The sequence below is a fragment of the Rhineura floridana genome, chromosome 2 (assembly GCF_030035675.1).
Source record: "Rhineura floridana isolate rRhiFlo1 chromosome 2, rRhiFlo1.hap2, whole genome shotgun sequence".
Taxonomy (NCBI): Eukaryota; Metazoa; Chordata; class Lepidosauria; order Squamata; family Rhineuridae; genus Rhineura; species Rhineura floridana.
The window spans coordinates 88098059-88105207 of record NC_084481.1 but is presented as its reverse complement, the minus strand read 5'-3'; positions in this window follow the sequence as shown (position 1 = coordinate 88105207).

The window sequence follows — 7149 nt, the reverse complement described above, 5'->3', positions numbered from 1 at the left end:
TTTTTAGCATTGCCCTTAATGAAGATGGCGGCCGCAGCTTCCCTAAGGTACAGAAGCCGCTGCCGCCATCTTAGTTGATGGCAGAGATCTGCGCGTGTAGCACGCACATGTGCCATCAACAAAGCTGGCGGCGGAGGCTTCATTCCCCTTAGGGAAACCACAGCTGCCATCTTCATTAAGGGCAATGGTAAAGACTAGACAGGTAGGGGGCCGTGGGGGGGGCGTGCGGGGGGCATGTGTGGGGGCTAGGGCAAGCTGATGCCCAAGGGCCCCCGCATGCCTGGAGCCAGCCCTGATCACCTCCCTCCTTCTGCCACTGGGAGGATCCCATGAATGGAACTTAGGATCCTGCAACGCTACTACGTATTGTATGTTGCTGTGTGTTTGTGCTTGCTAAATTTGTTTAAAGCAGCACAACAGCAGCAGAGAGTAACAGTGGATGTTGAAATGCGAGTGTGCCAGCGTGCGTGTGCATTTACCTAAGAAAGCAGGCTTTTACCCTGCATCAGGATTACTGAGACTTGAGATTTAGTGAAATAAGAAAAGCTACTTAATTTATAGAAATACATAGTAGATAGAAAGGCATACCTAGTTCTAACTAACTAACTAAGTTGGAGGCATAACGCCCAGGTGTAGGAGTTAGCCTCAGTGGCATCACTAGAGTTGGTGTCACCCGGTGTGGCCTGCACCTGCCGCACCACCCTAGTGATGACCCTGAGTATCCGCTCCACCGCGTCCTCGTCCAGCTGTATCCTCCCCCCCCATCCCCACTACACGTGTTTACTCTGAGGTCAGCCCCACTAAGTTGCTCTCTGGGCTTTAGTCCTAGGTCAGCGGTGCAAGACTTTCCGCCTTCACTGGGCCTTGGCTAAGAGGCGCCTGCCGAGGAGCGCGGTGGGAGCACGAAGCTTGCAGCGGCCGCCTAGGGCTGTTCCACCATGAGCCGGCAGGGGGTGTTGCGGACTGTGCTGCCGCGCCGTGGGACAGGTCTGGACTGGCTGCAGGTGGCGGCAGCGGCCCCTCCCTCCTTTCCTTCCCGCCTCGGCGTGCGTGCCTGCCCACCACTCCGCTCAGCAGTGAGTAGCCACTGACTCCCCCTGCATGCCCGGTTGCAGAGCTCCTCCACCCCAGGTGGGATCAGAGAAAAGGATTTTATTTATTTATTTATTTTATTTAATTTATATACTGCCCTAAGCCTGAAGGCTCTCTGGGCGGTGTACATAAAAGATAAAACAAGCACAGTGTATAAGTACAATAAATACAATAAATCAAGAACCAAAAACAAACAAACAATAAAAGAACCAAACAACGTCCAAAATACAAGATAATAGTGAAATACTGTTAAAATACACTTTAAAATGCCTGGGAGTATAAAAAGGTTTTCACCTGGCGCCGAAAAGATAGTAGCGTCGGCGCCAGGCGCACCTCATCGGGGAAACTGTTCCACAGTTCGGGGGCCACCACTGAAAAGGCCCTAGTTCTAGTCACCACCCTCTGACCTTCTCGATGGGATGGCACTCGGAGGAGGGCCTTAGATGTTGAGCGCAGTGTACGGGTAGGTTCATATTGGGAGAGGCGTTCCACCAGGTATTGCGGTCCCATGCCGTGTAGGGCTTTATAGGTCAAAACCAGCACTTTGAATCTAGCCCGGAAACAAATAGGAAGCCAGTGCAGACGGGCCAGAACAGGTGTTATATGAGCGGACCTTCTGGTCCGCGTCAGCAATCTGGCCGCTGCATTCTGGACTAGCTGTAGTTTCCGAACAGTCTTCAAGGGCAGCCCAACGTAGAGTGCATTGCAGTAGTCCAATCTAGAAGTTACCAGAGCATGAACAACTGAGGCGAGGTCGTCACTGTCCAGATAGGGACGTAGCTGGGCTACCAATCGAAGATGGTAAAAAGCATTCCGTGCCACCGAGGCCACCTGGGCCTCAAGAGACAAGGAAGGATTGAAAAGAACTCCCAAGCTACGAACCAGCGAGAGCTGTGCAGCCCCAGAAGCCCCCGCCGAGAGGGAAGAAGAAGCAGCCCGCCCCCCCGGCTAGACCAAATCTGCAGGCACCGGGACCCCCCTCCCCACAACCCACACCCGGCTTATTCCTTTCGGGGAACCTGGGCGAGGAGATCCAACAGTGAGGTGAGCAAGCTGCCGCGCCACGCCTTCCACAGATGTGTTAGTGTGGGTAAGGCAGCTCTCCGCCTGCCTGCCCCGCTTCCTGGCGGTGCCTGGGGGGGTGGCTCTGGGTGTCACCTCCATTTTGTGGTGTCACCCAGTGCGGCCCACACCTGCCGCACCGCCCTAGTGACGCCCTTGGTTAGTCTCCAGAGACAAAGGGATGTTTCCTCTCTCCCGGACAGTCAGAGGACAAAGGAATGGAAAGGGCGGAAGGAGGAGGGGCAGGTAAGCTTCCCTAAAGACGTAACAGTCTAGTGACAGAAGGAAGTCGGTCAGAGCATCACAGGACATCACATTGTAGAAGGGCAGCCAAAGCAACATGACCACAGGGAAGCTGGGAAAGTAGTGCGGGCAGATAGAATAAATGAATAGCAGACTTTTAGACTGGAAGCCTGAGACAGCAAATACTGGGCTCCTGTTCTATCCCTTTGATGCAGAATAATAAAATTACATATTATTACAGAATACAAATTACAAAAATACAATTAATGTATTTGCCATGGCAGTTTTTTCTTCTGTGTTTTGTTGCAATGATATAATTAAAGTTGTTTCCATTCCAAAACAGTCAGAGCGCTTCTCTTCTGGTTGGAAACTGGTTGGCCACTGTGAGAACAGGATGCTGGATTAGATGGGCCTTGGTCTGATCCAGGAGGGTCTTCTTATGTTCTTATGTTCCTTGTTGAGCCAACGCTATTGTGTACTACAAAGCAACCTGATACATGGATAGTGACACACAACAGCTTATGTGATGCACACAACAGCCATTTGATAACACTGAATATTGTGTCAGACTTTAGTTTGAGGAACCCTCACTGGCAAGCGAATTAGTGTGTGTGTTTTAAAATTAGCACTGAGAAAATGGAAGAGTTTTAATTTTGCCAGAATGTAGTGGGAGAAAATCCAAATCTTTGTTCCAGTATTTGATGGCACTGAACAGTGAGTTGCCAGTGCATAATTAAAAAAGAAAAGATTAATGGCAATTAGATGTGAGGAAGAAGCTCCCTCTTAAGTTTATAGGGGGGGAATCAGCCACAGAGGAAGAGGAATATATATACATATACTGTATATATATATTAATTTTTCTCTCTAAGTTTACGTAAGATGAAAGTGAGAGAAAATAGATGGGTGTTATTTTACCTCCCTCACAAATGAGAGCAGCAGATGTCCCTGAAATGACAGCTATGTCATTTGTAAGTGCTGGCGTTACTTCATCATGACTACAGTTTACCTAGTATATAGTGGATTATCCATCACTTGAAGACCAACATTATCATATTATGAAAGCTCTGCTGCTATTGGTTGAGAGATCATTGTGCTCTGCTGCAGGAAGTAATTTACATTCTCTATTTCTTAAATTAAGAAACTCAAATGATTATGGATTTTGTGTTTGGAATCCATACAACGGAATCTTGAATGGAAGCACTGTTACGAGCAAGGCTGGTCCTCTTCTTGTGAATGACAGGGTCGAGGTTTCTTGCTTTCTCCCTTTACCCATGTCTACCCAGAGTCCTTGTATGTCAAACGTTAGTTCACCTAAACTCATAGGTTATCAACAGCAGTTGTCAGAAAGTAGGTGAATGATAGAGGAGACCCCATTCTTGAGTCTTGGAAGGTACCAGAAAATTCTATTTGGGAGTCAGATTTCAAATAGCAGAATCATCTTTATAATATTAGCTATTTATTCATATCTTGCACACTACAACTAATAAAATACATTTGAAGTGGCTTTAGCCAGCATGGCAGAAACTGAAAACGGGACTACATATCAGCAAGAAAGACATTGCTGGTTATTCATTTTACATCAAAGCATAAGACTTTGAAAGCACATCCTGGTTAAAACAGGATGGAAGCCTGAGTTACTCAGTTAAAGGCCTGTTACAGAGCCAAAGGTACAAAATACATGGAAATAATGGTCATAATACATCACCCATCAGATGTCATGGATGGAATAGATGGATGGTTCTCCTGCATTCTCTGTGATCCTCCCTCCAGCCAGAGTTGAGGATAATGGGTGTTGTAAAGCCTAGCCTTTTGTATACTTTGGTATCAAAGAGGGGGCATGTTCCCATGGTCTTATCAGCTGCTGTCTGTCTGTAGCACTTCTCTATGCCTTTTCTGTGACTAGTATCAACAACTAGTTTACCTAACTGTTTGCAGATTCCCTGGAAAGTCTGCTCGCCCTGTCTGCAGGTGTCAGCCATGCCATATAAGGAGCTTCCTTGTTGATATAAGCGACAGTACACTGGCTGCCTGCCCAGATGTCTTACCACTTTGTACTTTCCTCAACTCTTGAAGAAAATTACTGCTTTACTCAGAAGGGAGGGCCAAGAAACACATTTTTAAAAAGGAAGTTTTTTACTCTCTGTAACTTTTCATCGATAAGCTATAAACAAATACCGATAAGCTATAAACAAATATAAGCAAATTAAGTGATTTCAGCAATGTTTTATGCACATTTTAAGCCAATATTTGGGCTGGCCCATTACAGCCCCTTGCACAGCTCCCTGAAAGTTCAGACTAAAACCTAGAGTAGATTCACTGCCCCCACTGACATTGGAGCCACCAACCTCCACTGACTGGGCTACATGGGCAAATAATCCAACCTAGCACAAGGTCGCTTCTTATAAGTTCTTGCTGCTTTCAAGTCCTAAAATGATCATAGCCCTGGCCTGTGTGTGCTCTCCCACGATGAATTATGTGGCACCACGTAACCTGAAAAGAGCTCAAGCTTCTTTGCGAAGATCTATAGCCTATTGCCCTGGAGGGCCTGGAACACCAGCATGTGTTCTTTAACACTAGGGAATGTCAGCTTGGATGGGAGCCAGCAGGAGATGCTTTTCTCCCGTTTTGGCAGCTGGAATTAGATGTGGGGGAGGCTTTCGGAAATGAAACTACAGCTGCACATCCTGATGGCGGCTGCTCCGAGGGATTTCTCATTTATTCTGTGCTGGAAAAGGTGGTGTTTTTTTAAAAACAGAACAAAAACCCTGCTGTGGCAAAATGGAACAAGAAGACTGAATTTGCAGTGTGAAGAAATGCATATATCCCAGCACCTCCTTGCAAAACTGGCATCTGCTGTGAGACATTGATGTATCGAGACTCTGAGCCTGATGGCATGTGGGCTCATGTAAAACAAATCTACATCTTTTCCCACCTCTCAGGACCATCTGGAAAACCTCTTGATGCATTATCCAGTCTCATGTATAACTTACTGTGTTATGCATGGCTGCCAAAAAGTTGGGAGGAGTGGTAGAGAGGAATACATATCTATATGACACCTCTGAAGATATAACCAAATTTCATATGATGGTTCCTGAGATCAAGGAGCAGGTTTTCATCTATGTTTGGATACAGTTGGATGCCATTATGAATCAAGATGGTGGACGGAACCTTTCAAAATTGCACTGATTTTAACCACTGATTTCAAAGCTGCACTGATTTTGTTTAGTTTCTTAGAGTTCCTGAGCAAAACTGGGTATGAGGCTCCTTGTGTGTGTGTGTGTGTACACACACACACACACAAATGGGTTGTAGCCAATGAAGTTGTCCTGTTCATGCAAGGATTTCCATTTGCACATCAAAACTTCCCTTCCCTGTCCTCTCCCTGTGCATTCCCCACCCCCTATCTGTTCTGGGGGGTTGGAGAACCCCCTCAAAAGATTTGGGGGACACATGGGAGGAGAACTTCCATTGTGGAAGTCCTTGCATGCATGGAATGACTTTATTGGATACAACCGCATGTCTTAAAATGTTATTTCTGTTTTGCAAACTTTTTAGGATAGATTGCAGCCATATTCACAATGATTCCTCCATTCAGGAGAGTCATGAAGGTTAGAAAATAATGAAGTATTCTGCTTTGGTGGTGAGGTGCTTAGAACAATTAAAGTGTGCTGAATCAGTCTTATAAGTAACTAGGGGCTGCACTGCTGTTGATTTTGCTCACCAACCTCACCTGCCCTACCCCTCACCAAACTCCCCCCACCCTTACCAACCCCGACTCCCCCTATGGTAAGGGAAGTAGGAGGGAAGTGGAGAAGGGAGACGTGGCGGACAACCTGCAGAATCACAGGGAAAATCGCAAGACAGGCTAGGGCAGCTCTTCAGCAACTGTTCCACTGCCCACCAGTTCCCTTCTCTTCATCCTCCACCACTGAGCCTGAAATGGCATCGTTGGTGAGGCGGGCAGCGGTGGTGTGGGACAGCAGGGCAGTTGCCAAGGAGCTGCCCCAGCCTATCCTGATTGTTCCTCTGTGGTTTTCCTGTGCCAGCCCTCTCCTCTGCATTTCCCTTGCCAACCATCCCAGTGCCTCCAGCCCTTGGTGTGCTTGTCAGCCTACTTGCACTCCTTGTCCCCACTAAACCTTCCCATTCCCCTGATTTACTCCTGTTTGTCTCCATTCTCCCATGTTCCTCAGGCACATGCCTTGCATGCTTGCTCTTCTGCCATGCTTGAGCGGCACCATGGAAAGTTGCTTGTCATCATGCTGTAGTTCACGGTGCCATCTATCTGTGGCCAAGAGAACTGCAATGTGACATTTACACCTCTCCCATATAGTTTAATAGTTACTTTCTTACTGGATTTATATACTACTTTTCTTTCATGAAACTCAAGGAAACATGCATGGGGGCTCCCAAGATTTATTTTCTAGGTTTTAACCAGACCCAGCCCTGCTTAGCTTCAGGAAACGGCTGAACCAGCCAGCCCAAAACATTTTGTTATGTGGAGTGCAAAACTAACAACCTTCTTGGACAGGACTCACACTTAAGTGTTGCAATACCATTTAGACACCAATTCCTGTCTCCTGTTCCACCCTCATGGTGCTGCCTGCAGGAGGTTACTTCACCCTATTGCATAGCAAAGCTGGCTCTGGTAATGTGACAGCATCATGCACCAGGCCAGTTGAAGTAACTGTCCATAGAGGAACACCAGAATTTTGTGCAAAAAATACAACAAAAAGCACAGGTGGTTGGGTG